The following is a 14,078-nucleotide window of genomic DNA, read 5'->3' as shown; positions in this document are numbered from 1 at the left end:
CTAGAATTTAGTTACTTACTTAGAGATACAGAATGGAACAAGGCCCTCCCAGTCGAGTCACCCAACAACCCACCGATTTAATCCTATTCAGATTGTTGGACAATTTACAACCATCAATTAACCTACCAACCGGTACATCTTTGGACTGTGGGAGGAAACCCACATGCACACGGGAAGAAACGTAGAAATTTGTTCACAGAGGACGCTGGAATTGAACTCCGGTGCCCCCAGCTGTAATAGCTTTGTGCAAACCGCTACACTACCGTGGCTGTGAAATTCACTGAACAGAACACCTGATTAAAATGGGGAGAAGTGTAAATGATACGTATTTAATTTAAACTGAATGCTCAGCACATAAGGAACAAACACAACTTAAATATAAGTAATACAGATAGTGAAAGTAGTAAGAGTTTTTTCCAGTTTGTGCAATCAATATCCCAATGTATAATCCACTTAAAATAGCCTCAGGAATACTTGGTTAAGAATGGCATAAAAGGTTAATAGAACAAATCTTAGTAGCATTTGTTCTTTGGAATATGATGATCTATGCACTGCTGGACATGTTAAGGATACAGGTAAGTGGTACCATTTGTAGAAAAACAAACTGTAACTCCTGTATATTATTCTTTCATAACCTGAAAATATCTAAGCGGTCAACCAACACATTTATTTTAAAACGTACTCCATTTGTAGTTCTTCACAAAGCACATTAACTAATTTGCTCACACACAGTCTTATGACAAGATAATCTCTGGATAATTGGTTGTTGGATAAATATTGGATAAAATAATGGGGAGAACTCCACTGTCTTCCAGCTCGGATTGTTCCTGTCCAGCTGAGAGAGCCTTCACTTCAGTGCTTATTGCTCTCCTACCTGTAAGCAGCAGCCAGCCACTTGCACTGCACAGTTGTTTCTTCAACTTCCAGTACAAAAATTCTCACAGTAGTACATCATTACAATTATCACTGAACCAATTAACCAACCTGTACCTAATCACAATTATCAGTGAACCAATTAACCAACCAGTACCTAATCACAGTTATCACTGAACCAATTAACCAACCAGTGCCTAATCACAATTATCACTGGTCTAATTATTGCTTAGTTGTTGCTATAAACTCATTGTGGGGTTGGTATTTTGTATTTTATTCATTACAGATAGAGTAAGGCCATGTCTCTGTCAATTCAACTCATCAGTTACCTCCTGCCTGAAGTAGGACCCGGACCCGGACCCGGACCCGCTACAATTTACCTCAATGTGCCTGTGGTAGGACTTGGACCCAACACAAGAACATCCCTTAAGAACAGAGATGAGGAGGAATTTCTTTAACCAGAGGGTGGTGAATCAGTGAAGTTTATTGCCACAGATGGCTGTGGAGACTAAGTTGATAGGTCCTTGATTAGGAAGGGCAGCAGGTTTAAGGGGAGAAGGCAGGAGAACAGATTGAGAAGGATAATAAACCTCCCATGATGGAACAGCGGATTGGCCTGACACTATTGCAATGGCTTCTGTTCTAGTTTGCCTACTGCAGCAACAGGTCTGTGTCGGACACAACCTCACTGACTCTCCTCTCTGATGTGGAGCGCCTAGTAAACAACAATCCCATCATGCCCTCATGAGCCATCGCTAAGCTTCTAAACCTGGGTGTCTATATCTCCCCCTGCAATGGCTTTCTCATTGGGAAACTACAGCTGGTGTGGATCAGTGATAACATCTCCTCCTCACTGACAATCAACACAGGCGTACCTCAGAGATGAATGCTTAGCCCACTGCCCTACTCTCTCTACACTCATGACTGTTTAGTTAAGCACAGCTCAAACACCATCAATACATTTGCAGATGATAACTGGTAAAATCTCAGATGACAATGAGGAGACATACAGCGGTGAGACAGATTAGTTAGTTGAGTGGTGTTGCAATGACAACCACACACTCAGCATCAATGAGGCCAAGGTTTTGACTGTGGACTTCAGGATGGGAAAGTTGGGAGAACACATACAGTTCTCTTTGAGGGTTTAGTGGTGGAAAGGATGATCAGCTTTAAGTTCCTGGGTGATAACATCCCAGAGGATCTAATATGGGTCCAACACATTGATGCAATCACAAGGAAGGCACAGCACCAGTTCTACTTCATTAGGAGTTTGAGGAGATTTGGTAAGTCACCAAAGACTCCTGCAAATTTCTTCAGACATATGTGGGAGAGCATTCAGCTTGCGTCACTGCCTGGCATGGAGGTTCCCATGCACAGGATTGCAAGTGGTTGCAGAGGTTTCATAGGCTCAGCCAGCTCCACGACGGTCGCAACCCTCCCCATCACTGAGGACATCTTCAAGAAGCTGGCATCCATCACCAGGGACCCTCACCATTTGTGACATGACATCTTCCTATTACCACCACTGGGGAGGAGGCACAGGAGCCTAAAGAGCCACACTCAAAGATTCAGAAACAGCTTTTTCCCTTCTGCCTCTAGATTTCTGAATGGTCCATGAACGTTAACTAATTATTCCTTTTATTGGCACTGTTTATTTTTAATTTGTAGTAAATTTCTGTGTACTGTACTGCTGTTACAAAACAACAAATTTCACCTTATATGAGACAGTAATAATAAACTTGGTATTCTCTCAAAATGTGTCAATACCACTCATTCTTCCAACTTAAACAATGTATCCATGAAGTGTTTGAGAGGCTGTTATCGAGAATCCAGCCCACCAGTGACGGCTGGACGCTAGACTGTGGTAGTTAGCAGTCTTCGCACATAAAAGCATCTGTTGATGTCTGTCCCATGCGTCAATGCACTTCCCCCTGGAAATACACGCCTTGTCCCTGAAATGCATTGTAAAGTGGCGAAGCCCCCTGCAACCCCATCCCCAATGCAATCCTACCACAACCACACACAAGCGGACCAGCTGTCAAAACTCTTCAACAGTTTGGAATGTCTGAGAATCTCTCTGACGTGCACGTATACCGAAAATTATTCGTACCACTAAGTAATAAATGTTTCGAAAGGATTGTGTTTTTAAAAAGTTAAAAATGTCTTTGGTCAATTTCCTACAGAAATTATGTTAAAACCAACAATAATTTTAAGTTAACTCAGCATTAAATGTATATGAAAACTTTAAATAGTCGCTCAGTCCATGCTGTGTAAAATGGGACAGCTCAGAAGGCAGATTTTCCCGCCAGCACCGCTGTGAAATTTGCCGGAAATTGACACTCCCTCGCTTGCCTCCACCATCCATTCCCAGTCAGAGTGCCCTCACGGAGGACCTCTCAGAAACGGACAGATTTCCTTGAGTCGCTCACGGAGTTGATTTGGTTTGTTAAATTGACCTTCCTTGCAAAAGATGTGTTGTCACTGGTTTGACATTGTGCCGGAAAGATTGTACTGCCGACAGTGCGGTGCTCGCTCAGTCCTGCATGAGCCTAGGAGATGTGCTGAGGTAGACAGGGCATGGTCAAAGATACAGTGTTCAAGGAAAAACCACCGCTTGGTCAGTATTGCAAAAGTGGGTTGTCTCTGGCTACACGAATACTGAGGCGGGTCAGAGAAATTCATGGAGAGATTGGGGTAGATGCAGTTAGGATCATCGTGGCTGCTTATGGAATGAGGAACCAGGTTACTATCAAGAGGCTAAAAATGGAAGGAATACGTGTTTGAAGCGTTGTAGAGGGGAGAGAGATCAGGTCACTGATGTGATTAAAGAGTGAAGTCGGCGAGATGGAAGTAGATGCTATGGAGGAACGGCAAGGTGCTCAATTCAGGGTCAACTGGAAGGGGCTGGTGGCAAAGTGGGTTTAGCCCCTGTGACGGGAGTGTGTTCATGGGATACCGGGGTATACCCATTCACTCCAGAGCTTCGGAACGTCAAACCAGTTCAGCTTGCATTACCAGACCACGCTCCAGGCGAACATTTTTTGTTTTTTTGGGGGGGGGGGAACTAAGGGCCAAAACGTCACGTGACACTTTTATCGTGGTGATGTCACGTACAAGTGACCTGATTATGCGAGGTGCGTTCCAAAATGCCAAAACATGCGAAAGCCCCGCCGTGGCTTTTGTTACGTTTCTGCCCACTCTTCTGCTTACGTTTGCAGACGTTAACGTGAACAAATGTTTGCCCCGCGCAGCGAACAATGCACACTGGATAAAACAGGTGGAGACTGGTTCGCGCATTGACTGCATGTTCGGGTGGAAAGAGGGACAATCCGCTTTTTGGCCGTCTCCGGCAGTGGCGCAGTACAGCAAACAAACAGGCAAGGGGGTTAGGGATGACTCGTCTAGCAGCTGAATGAAAGTGATGCTCTGTAAACAATCGCAAAGACTCTTCTAGGTAGAAGACTCTCAATTTTTATTGTGAAGTAACGCTGTGCGTTTCCGGAGCCTTTCTATTTCTAACATCACTTTGATTTTACTTTTGTTTTCATTTTATTTTTAATCTCTAGGTCCTTGGCCGATCCGATAAGGGACGTGTGGACGTGTGCGTGATTTGCAGAATGTTGCATTCCAGTTCGCGGCGGAGTCACGTTCCCGGAAGCGGAGCATGACATGTTTTTTTTGTCGATTGCCATTAAACTCCTCCAGCATCTGGAGTTAACGTCGTTGAAGGGGCGGGAGAGAAAGAATGCTCTCAAAATTGAACTGCGTAGTACGCCGCGTCTCAGTTGTTTGTAAACTTCGATTCAAGGTATAGTTTCCAATCAAAGTGATCTATTTTCAGCTGATATCGTCCATCCTCTTTCTGGAAGGGCAAAATGCGAAAGAAGTTAAAAGTCTAATCGGCCTGTCTTAATTCCATTGCTATACTCGCTTAAGTAGGAAGCTAATATTTATAAATGTTACCCGTGAACGATCGTTCAAATATTCCTCCCTAACTAACCAGAGAGGAAAAACCTGCCGATTTCAATTCCTTTGGAAACAGATTGAGTATGTTGAAATCCGATTCTTTAACATGATCGATCATTGCAATTGGGAAGCGATCCGACCGATATAGTGCATGCTGTTTTGAGTTTACATTCATTCCAGGAAGAAGGCTAAGCTTTTAACAGGGGGCGGGGGTGGTACGAAGGTTAGCTGTCTTTGCAGACCTTGGCCGAATCCCCCACGCATTCATCGTGGGGTGCACTTTCTGCGCACACCCTGTCCTCTCCCGAGTGTCTCCGCCTCCTTCATTATTTATCCATTACCGCGGACCATATGGCAACCGTTACTTTTACTTTTGTTATGCAAATTTAATTTTTCTTTTGCACACGTAATATTACCCACCAAAAAAAAACAACATGGCGTAGGGGAAGCCGGAGCTGGGCTGAAAAGTTGCTGCCTGTATTTTTTTTTGGGGGGTGGCGAAGAAATAAAATTAACATATAGACATAATAGAGCGCTGCTTCGTGCTCTCGGTGGACGTGTCGGCCAGCAGCGCGAGAACCCCAGGTAAGTGTCAGGCTGTCAGTCAAACGACTTGGGGGCTGGTGGATGTCCGGGGATCTGGGCTCGGCGCGCGGTGCGCGGCGCGGACTGGACCTGCGACGCTCTGCGCTTCTACCGTTACATGCACTGGCCTTAAAAAAAACACTTTTAAGTAGGTACCATATCCGCCACTTAACGCAGATGCAATGCAAGGAGGGGAGTTAACCTCACCTACAAAGTTTCCGGTTATTTTAAAGGCGACAGGGGCAATTTTAAGAGGAAAAAAACGGGTGATGGAGAGAGAGAGAGAGTGATTGACGGGCCGCGGCGCGCGCCGCGGCAGTTGGCTCCGGGCTCAGGCCGGCTGGGTATCCCGGGAGCCCCCGTGTTTACCTCAAGAGCGGCGGCCGCCACCGCCGTTCCCTTTCGCAGGCCGGGAGGCGGACGCCTGGGGCTGGAGGCCGGCCCGCCGTCCGCTGTGGGAGTCCCTGCCCGGCACCGGAGGCCAGGGCTGCGGAAGGGCAGCGAGACCGTTCCCTTTCATCCGCGGCGGCCGTGACCCCCGCCATCTTCTGAAACCTGGGGTAGAAGGAAGTGATAGGCTGAGGAGGGAAGGGAGATGAGGTAAAATAGTGGGGAGAAAACTCGGTGGAATGGAGATGAGACAATGAGTGATAGTTGGGACTGGGAGGCAGGAAGGGGGATATTGAAAAAGCCAGAGAGAAATTTAGGGAAGTGGCGCTCAGAAGGCAGGGAGGAGACGATGTGAATTGGGAAGGAGTTATAGAAAGAATTAAGACAATAATGGAGGAGAAGGTAGTGTGCAAAAGGTTGCATTGACTTTAAAGAAGTAGAAGAGGGATGAATTGTGAGCTGGAATTGCAGGTTACGAAAAAGAAATAGACGGGTAGCATAGTGAAGAAGAGAACAAGAAATTCATGAGCAACTTGAGGGAATTTCTGGAGAAAAGAGGGTGTGAGTGCAGGAGAGAATGAGGGAAAGGAGTCATCCAGTATAATGGAAATTGTACTCAATACATTATACAGCAGAGAAAACCAAAGTGTTGTAAAGGGATTGAAAAGGAAGAAGGGAATATGAGTAAAAAGGTGAGGGTGAATTGAGGGGAGAATATGTTGAATATGACATAGAAGAGGGGATGAAATACTATCGGAGAAAGGGGGAAGTGAATGAAGCTGAAAAGGAAAAGTGGAATTTGAAAAATAATCATAGATGGGAGGATGGAGTAAAGGAAAGGGTTAAGAGAAGAAAATGAGTGATTCGGGACTTGGAGGAAGAAAGTTGAAACCAATGAGAAGGGCAAGAGATTAATTGCTTGAGTTAGTAAATATAGGAGAGCTACAGTCGGGAAGATGGAATGAGAAGTGGAGTAGAGCAAGCTGGGAGAGATGATACAAAGTGTAAAGGGATTGGGGAATTAAAAAACAGCAATAGGCTCAGAATAATTTAAAAATATCTGGAATATGAAAGGTGCCAATTGGGGGGAAAAAAAGTCCAATCTAGCCTAATTCTATCTTGAAGCATTGCCCAATCTGTCACAATTCCTCACTGCACATCCAAGTACTTTTTAAATAAATGTAAAGAGGTCTCTGCCATCTCCTCTGTATGCAGTAAGTCCCAGACTCTTACTGCTCTCTGGGTAGAGATTTACAAAAATCCTCCATTTAAGCCACTTATAACTTTATATTCCTTATTGAAGTGTTCACTAAATTGCCACTTTTCTAAAGAGAACAATTATGGTTTATCCAGTCTATCCTCGTAGCTACAATTGTCCAGTCCTAGCAATCTCTTTGAACATTCTCCAGTACAATTACATCTTCCTAATAATGAGATGAATTCTTTGCAGTGCTTGCTGTAACCTATTAATTCTAGAAACATAGAAACCCCACAGCACAATACAGGCCCTTCAGCCCAGAATGCTGTGCTGAACATGTACTTACTTTAGAAATTACCTCGGGTTACCCATAGCCCTCTATTTTTCTAAGCTCCTTGTGCCTGTCCAAGAGTCTCTTAAAAGACCCTATTGTATCCTTCTCCAACCACCGTGGCCGGCAGCCCATTCAACATACCACTCTCTGTGGGGGAGAAAAAAACAACTTACCCCTGACATCTCTTCTGTACCTTAAAACTGCATCCTCTCGTGTTAGCCATTTCAGCCCTGGCAAAAAGCCTCTGACTATCCACACGGTCACTGCCTCTCATCATCTTATACACCTCTATCAGGTCACCTCTCATCCTGTGTCGCTCCAAGGAAAAAAGGCTGAGTTCACTGAACCTATTCTCATAAGGCATGCTCGCCAATCCAGGCAACATCCTTGTAAATCTCCTCTGCACCCTTTCTATGGTTTCCACATCCTGTAGTGAGGCGATCAGAACTGAGCACAGTTCTCCAAGTGGGGTCTGACCAGGGTCCTATATGATTTTAGTCTTCTCCTGGTCAGCTAATACAGCATTTCTGTAACCACCTTCTTGACTTGTGTAACTTCCTTTAATATGCCATACACTCAACCTGGTATCCAACCATTTATTGTTGAATGCCTTGCCTTCCTTCTGTGGGTTAAATTCTATTTTCCCTCTTTCTGCCAACTGACCAAATCATCTATATCTTTCATATTCACGGTCAAACACACAGCTAATTGTTAATCGTTTTCTGGTATGTGGGCTTTACTGGCAGAGAGCAGTTTCGCCTGCTTGCTTCCAAACAGGTTTGCTGGACCATTTCTATGGGTCCGGAGTGACACAGAAGCAATGTAAAGATGGCTGACTGATTTCAGTTTATTAACCAAATCCACAGCTTCTGGGATGTGACTTGAGCTCTGGTCTGTGGATCAATAGATCACCCTCCCCCCTGCCCCGGTAACTTAATCACTGCCGCCCCCATACTTGTTCAAATCATCTGCAAGCTCCTTCCTCAAAAGAACTGGTACAAAGAAAACAGAAAATTATAATAGAGTGGAATAGAAAGGGGAAAGGGAAATATAAGATCTGGTGAGATGGAAGGTAGAGGAAGAAATGGAGTGGGCAGAAATAAACCAATTTGGGACAAGGGTTGCAGAAAAGGGTAAACGAGAGGAGCTAAGATGTGCGTGGGCCATTGATGGGAAGATGATCATATGATTGTTTATTTGGTCAAAGACTTAAGTTGGGAAGTTCCTTTTTTAATCCTCTAATTCTAAAGTTGCTTCAACGTGGATTAAATGGAGCAGTACAGTAAATTGAGGGAGGAGTATTTAGTTCTAGGAAAAGATAGTACAGTGGTAAAGAAGGTGGTTCCATGAAGACAGGAATATAAGGATCAAAAATAATGTTGGAAGGACCTGAAGTATACAATTATTTACCTGACATTTGATGAAACTGCAAGATTGTTGGGTGGAAATCAGAAGGGGATTGGAGAAAAGCATTTTTCTTTCTCCATGTTTCTTGTAATTGAAAGCTAAGAGAGTTAATACTATTTGAGGTGCTGAAACCAGGTCTAGCAGTGGCAAATCAAAGTGATAGCCTGATACATATATTTACTGTTGCGATTATTGGCTTTGAGAAGATACAGGTTTGTAATGTACAGGCAGGAATGTTGATTAATAAACTCTCACTTAATGTGGGTGGGAACATTAAAAAAGTAAGTTGGGGTTGTTAGAGCCATGCTATAACCAAAGGATTTAAATAAGGAGCATGTTTATGCAAATAAATTTTTTTTCCATGTTTTGAGTGATTTTAAATTTAAAACAATGCGGTAGATGAATTTTAAATACATTTGGAGAGGGAACAAATTCTTCAGAGTTTAAAAAAAATCAGTTGTGTGTAGAAAAGTGACTATCTACTAAGCAGAATTTGAATGGAATTTGTGGGTGTTTAACAATCTGGCAAAGTTGTAAATTTTGGAGGGACAGATATTTTTGAAATCCAGAATATTAAAGGTAATGTTATGGAAGACTAGCAGCCGGGGAATTCAGCAGAACAATATAGGAAGCCTGTGGAAAGCAGAGAAATTAAAATTGTGATGGAGAGGCACAAAAGTGAAAAGTGTACCATTTTGTTCTCTGGGCCTATTTTGCCATTCGTTTGTGCATTGAATCTTCCTTCTATTTATTTGTTTTGGTGTTGCAAACCTTACTACACATACTTAGGAAAAGAAAAGTCTACAATTTCAGTTTTGAAAATTCCATTTAATGTGAATTAGTGGAGTGCAAGGTGAAAGGCATCTTCTGGAATTGAGGGGAAAATATGAGTGAAGGAATGGTGTTCACTGCAAATTGTGAAGGCTTTTTAAAAAGTGAGCATATTTCCTGCATTATAGAACAGGTATAGACGAGTAACAGGGAGGACTTCAGTAAAAATGATAAAGGAAGCAGGTGAATAGCTGAGAATGTTTTAAGCAGGAGGAATAATGTCTACATGTGATAGTTTAAAAGGCATTCAAGGTGCCCAAGGGGTTGAGAGGAGAAACATATTTAATGGTGTTCCATAGTGGAATGCAATGGACTTCAAGTTAAAATTATTTTGGAAAGAAATGCAACTAAAATTTATTTGTAATTTATCAAAAAGTTTGGGGTGGGGAAGAAGGAAGATGTGCCTTTCTGCAAAGGGTTGGCAGAATCTAATTTGTAGCTTTCTAGTGTTGGTAGTGTTGCAGTTAGAGCATCACATTACAGTGCTAGTGACCTGGATTCAATTTGCATATGTTATCTGTAAGGAGTTTGTATGTTCTTCCTGTGAACATGTGAGTTTCCCAAGACATACGGGTCAGTAGATTAATTGGTCACACAGGTGTAATGGAGTGGCATTGGTTTGATGAACCAGAAGGGCCTGTTACTGTGCTGTATCTCTAAGTAATATCATGTAAACTGTCCACTGCTTTTTAATCATTTGCTCAGCTGGACATTGTGTGAATACAGCTCCAGTTTGAGCTGAAATTGTATAATGAACAAGTCAGTTTTAACATAACAGGAAGTTGAGAATTTGTTTTTTCTAGAAGTGGTGTTAACCTGTTCTCTACTTCCATACTTGCTGCTAGAAATCCTGAGGTTAAACCACTTTGTGTGTATTTGGTGGCCTGGAACTGGCTTCTCAAATCTCAGGTAATTAACATGGATGGAATCATGAATAAGGGCAGTGATTTAACCAGCATCTTTTAGAAAAGTGTGGGATCTGTAGCCTGAATCAGAAGAGAGCTGCTGCAGGATGTTTGATTTGCTTGAAGTGGTTTCTTATTCGGTACCAATGACAGGATGACATTTTAAAGTAGAAGTAGTCTGGTGTACCATGTGTTGAGGGAGATTGTGTGAATCTGGGTTGGTTTTAGTGAGTTCCTGATGTTAAAATGCTTTCCTAAAAAAGTGGGGTAAGCACGTTAATGCTCAGTGATGTGCAGCTCATCTAATATTTTAACTCTCCCATGATCAAAGAAGTAAGGTTCGTAGTTCACAAGATTTTAGGGTCGGTATGTATTGTGTAATCACTTGTGAATTACACTTTATGAATTGTGTAAGATCACCCTTATGTTTTTTCTTGCCTTAAATGCATGACCCATCACTTTAAGTGTTGATTCATCTTTGGGGGGTTTTTACTAGTTTAATTTCATGTTGTCATCCTAGTGATAAAGAATGTTACAGTTTGATTTGATCTTTCCTTGGAAGGGTGGGCCCAGAGTTGTGATTAATGACAAAAAAAACTATATACCGTAGTAAACCTTCAAAGGATCTGAAGTGTTGACTGTTTTTCTTCCCTCAGATGCAGCCTGTCATGCTACGAATTTCCAGCATTTTCTGTCTAGTTTCGATTTACCGCATCTGCAATTTTTATTTACACTTTTAATTCACGTTTAGGTGATCAGGATTTCCAAATAACTAGCAGGTTATCGGAGGTTTACTATAAGTGACCTTGTTCCTAAGCCAGTAGCATATCAGGCCAATTGTAAGGCTTCACATATTTCTGCTTCCTCTTAACACATGCTGGATGAGAAGGAAAAGTAAAAGAAGATTGTAGACCATCTATAAATGTTCCACTGCCCTTGTGTAATCTCTGACAATTTGTAAAATTTATTGATCAGGACAAGACAATAATTGTAAGTGTTAAAGGTCAGTAATCAAGTTATCAGTTGAAATTTTGGAAGTTGATAAGGCAGAATAAATTTGAAATGGACTGCTGCCACTTAGCATTGTGTGAGGTTAGAATTAGGCACTGACTTCAGTTTAACTTGAATATTTGGCAGTAGATATTTTTACTGTGCACCTGAGATAAACTACTGTGAGGATTGTAGTGAGTGTCTTGTTGCTATTTGCTCCAAGCTTGCTGGATTTCCATAACCGTTGTCAGGCACTGTATTTGTTTGCTTTATACCCTTGTGTAGAATCTGCAAGATGTTTGTAGAATAGACAAAATGAATAATTTTCCCCAAGTGTAAAACATATCCTGAAGCCTATATAATCAGTTATAATCAATTAAAATCATTTGCAAAAGATACTGAAATCAGAATGTTCCTACAAAAACTTCAACATGATTGCCTAGGGGCAAATGCTTAATGTTGTCTATCAGTCTGTTCTGTAATACTTGGTGCTATTTTACAATGAATAAATGTTTTTACATGCTACTGGTACAGAACAAAATAGAGATGATTAAAAGAAGACATCAGTTTTGAAGATGTCATCCACATGCTGATGATGTGACCAACATAATCATGGAATTCATTTAGAAATGATGATGTGCTTGTTGAAAAATCAGTGGAAGGTACAACAAATAACAATCTGTTCCGTTAGTGTGTGGAAGTTACAACCTAGAATCAGTCTGGTTTTGTTGTCATCCTCTAGGACAATGTTTGTAATTGCAGATCCCCTTTCTTCTTTTGTTTAATTACCTCCATTTCTGTTGGTCACATATAAATTATAAATACCAGTTTCATTTCAACTTTGATCACTAATTCTGGTTGTGTGAAGCCACAACATTTCACGGTTAAACAAATGTGTTTCTCTTGCGATTAAACAAGAGAAAATTTTAAAAGAACTGTTTGTTTTTGTAGTGGGAAATTGAGGAGACGACAAAAGTATCTGAAAATAACATGCATGTGGGGAAAAAGTAATGAAGGATTATGCTCAATAAACATACAAAAGGTCTTCTGTTACTCCAATGTTTTTTGTTTGCAAATTGTGATATCCAGATAAACAACTAAACTACTGTAGTTCGGGTGTCCATAAGAATGAGACTTGCTGTAGTGAGTAATAGGTCCCGATAAAACATTTCTCCTTCAGCAAGATCACCAAAAGTAGACTAATGACTCTTTCACTTGTTTTGTGCTGTGCTGTCTTGCCCACATAATAATGGATGTTCTTGGAACATAATCAATGGGATGCTTAGTGCTTTTGGAATATCCTGAGGATGTGATTAGGAGCTTGCAAATGTAAGTTTAATTTTATGGCCTAACATTGTTCTTTGCACCTTTTCTGATACAAAGTAAGATGAGGCAGGTTCCAAGTTTTGTCCCTCAGCCAATTTCTGCCACCCTGATGCTAAAATTTATTTTGTCCCATCATCATAGAGATGACAGAAGAACAAAACCAGTTGGTTGAATCCAGTGACACTTTTTTGGATGAAGTTATTAAAGTTTTGTCAAAGACTTCTGTCCAACTTACTTTCACTCAACTGTCTCGCAGTCTTTTGCTTCAGCTGTGAACTGAATTGGCTTTCGTGAACACAAGGTGATGCTGCATGTAAATCAGTTGAATAATCTGTTGGTGGCAGTTGTTTTTGTCTGAAAACATTGAATTGAATAATAACACTGCAAGGTGTTTTTTCTTGGCTGAATTCAAATTAAAGGTTTGTAAATTGAGAGGGGTATATTATATTACTGAGTTTCAGGACAAAAACCATTTAAATAAGATAGAGAGTTGTTGGTACCAGTGGTGTGTACACTAGAATGGTTCACACCTTCAAGACAGGAGAGAGTAACCTGTTGAGCTGAGTTCAGAGATTTAAGTATATTCTCAGATTCCAGCTGATTAATTATTTATACCTTATAAAGATATGCACTGTAGTGGTGTGTTGCTATGCATGGCATTATCTCTGCTAACTTAATTAATACAGCATTATCCCATTTCACTTATCTTAGCTGACCGCTTAATTTTGTACTGAGAATTTATTGTGCTTTTACTTTGATTGGAGTTTGAGCATGTTTTTAAGGATGATTTGCAGCCTGATTCATATTGTGTGGATTTGATGTCAGGTGAAATAGAGATTTACAAAGTTAATATGATGAATTATTCTTGAAGTGGTTGTCTATCTGGAGTTTCACTGTTATGCAGCACCATGCTATTGAGTGCATAGGTGCTGGGTGATGCGTTACAGATTATGTTCTAAAGTACAAATGTGTATGAGAGAGATGCTGAAAGTTTTATTTTTTTTTATAAAAAGGTCTTCACACGTTCTGTTTTTAGTTATTGTTGTAACTTTCTGGTGACCTTTATGGTAATTGTTAGCTGTGAGTTTTGCAGTTCATGTCATCTGGAGTTTAGTTAGAGGCTGCTCATGGTGCTGAAATAATACATTCCAGTTTATGTTATGGTTTGTGTTCAGTAAACACTTGATAGGTGTGTTGATTGCCATCCAAAGTTGACCTTTTTTCTCCTGACTAGCTTTCTCCTGGCTAAGACAGAAAATATGACAGATTCTGT

The 14,078-nt window shown here is 41.3% G+C and overlaps 1 protein-coding gene across 2 annotated transcripts in view; it reads left to right on the top strand.

Moving 5' to 3' along the window:
- Positions 1 to 4,189: 4,189 nt before the first annotated feature.
- The window catches only part of bahd1 (bromo adjacent homology domain containing 1), an 81,008-nt gene continuing 71,119 nt past the window's right edge, over positions 4,190 to 14,078 (top strand). The window contains exons 1-2 of one of the 2 annotated variants that reach the window (XM_072265218.1): positions 4,190 to 4,327; positions 4,440 to 4,681. The gene's annotated coding sequence lies outside the window, so the exon portion shown is untranslated. Of the gene's footprint in view, positions 4,328 to 4,439; positions 4,682 to 5,245; positions 5,425 to 14,078 lie in introns of those variants that run through there. The other variant, XM_072265227.1, reaches the window with a different exon arrangement.

The sequence above is a fragment of the Mobula birostris genome, chromosome 1 (genome assembly GCF_030028105.1).
Source record: "Mobula birostris isolate sMobBir1 chromosome 1, sMobBir1.hap1, whole genome shotgun sequence".
In the NCBI taxonomy this organism is placed as follows: Eukaryota; Metazoa; Chordata; class Chondrichthyes; order Myliobatiformes; family Myliobatidae; genus Mobula; species Mobula birostris.
Note: the sequence above shows the minus strand (reverse complement) of the source record. Positions and strands in the feature narration are given on the sequence as shown.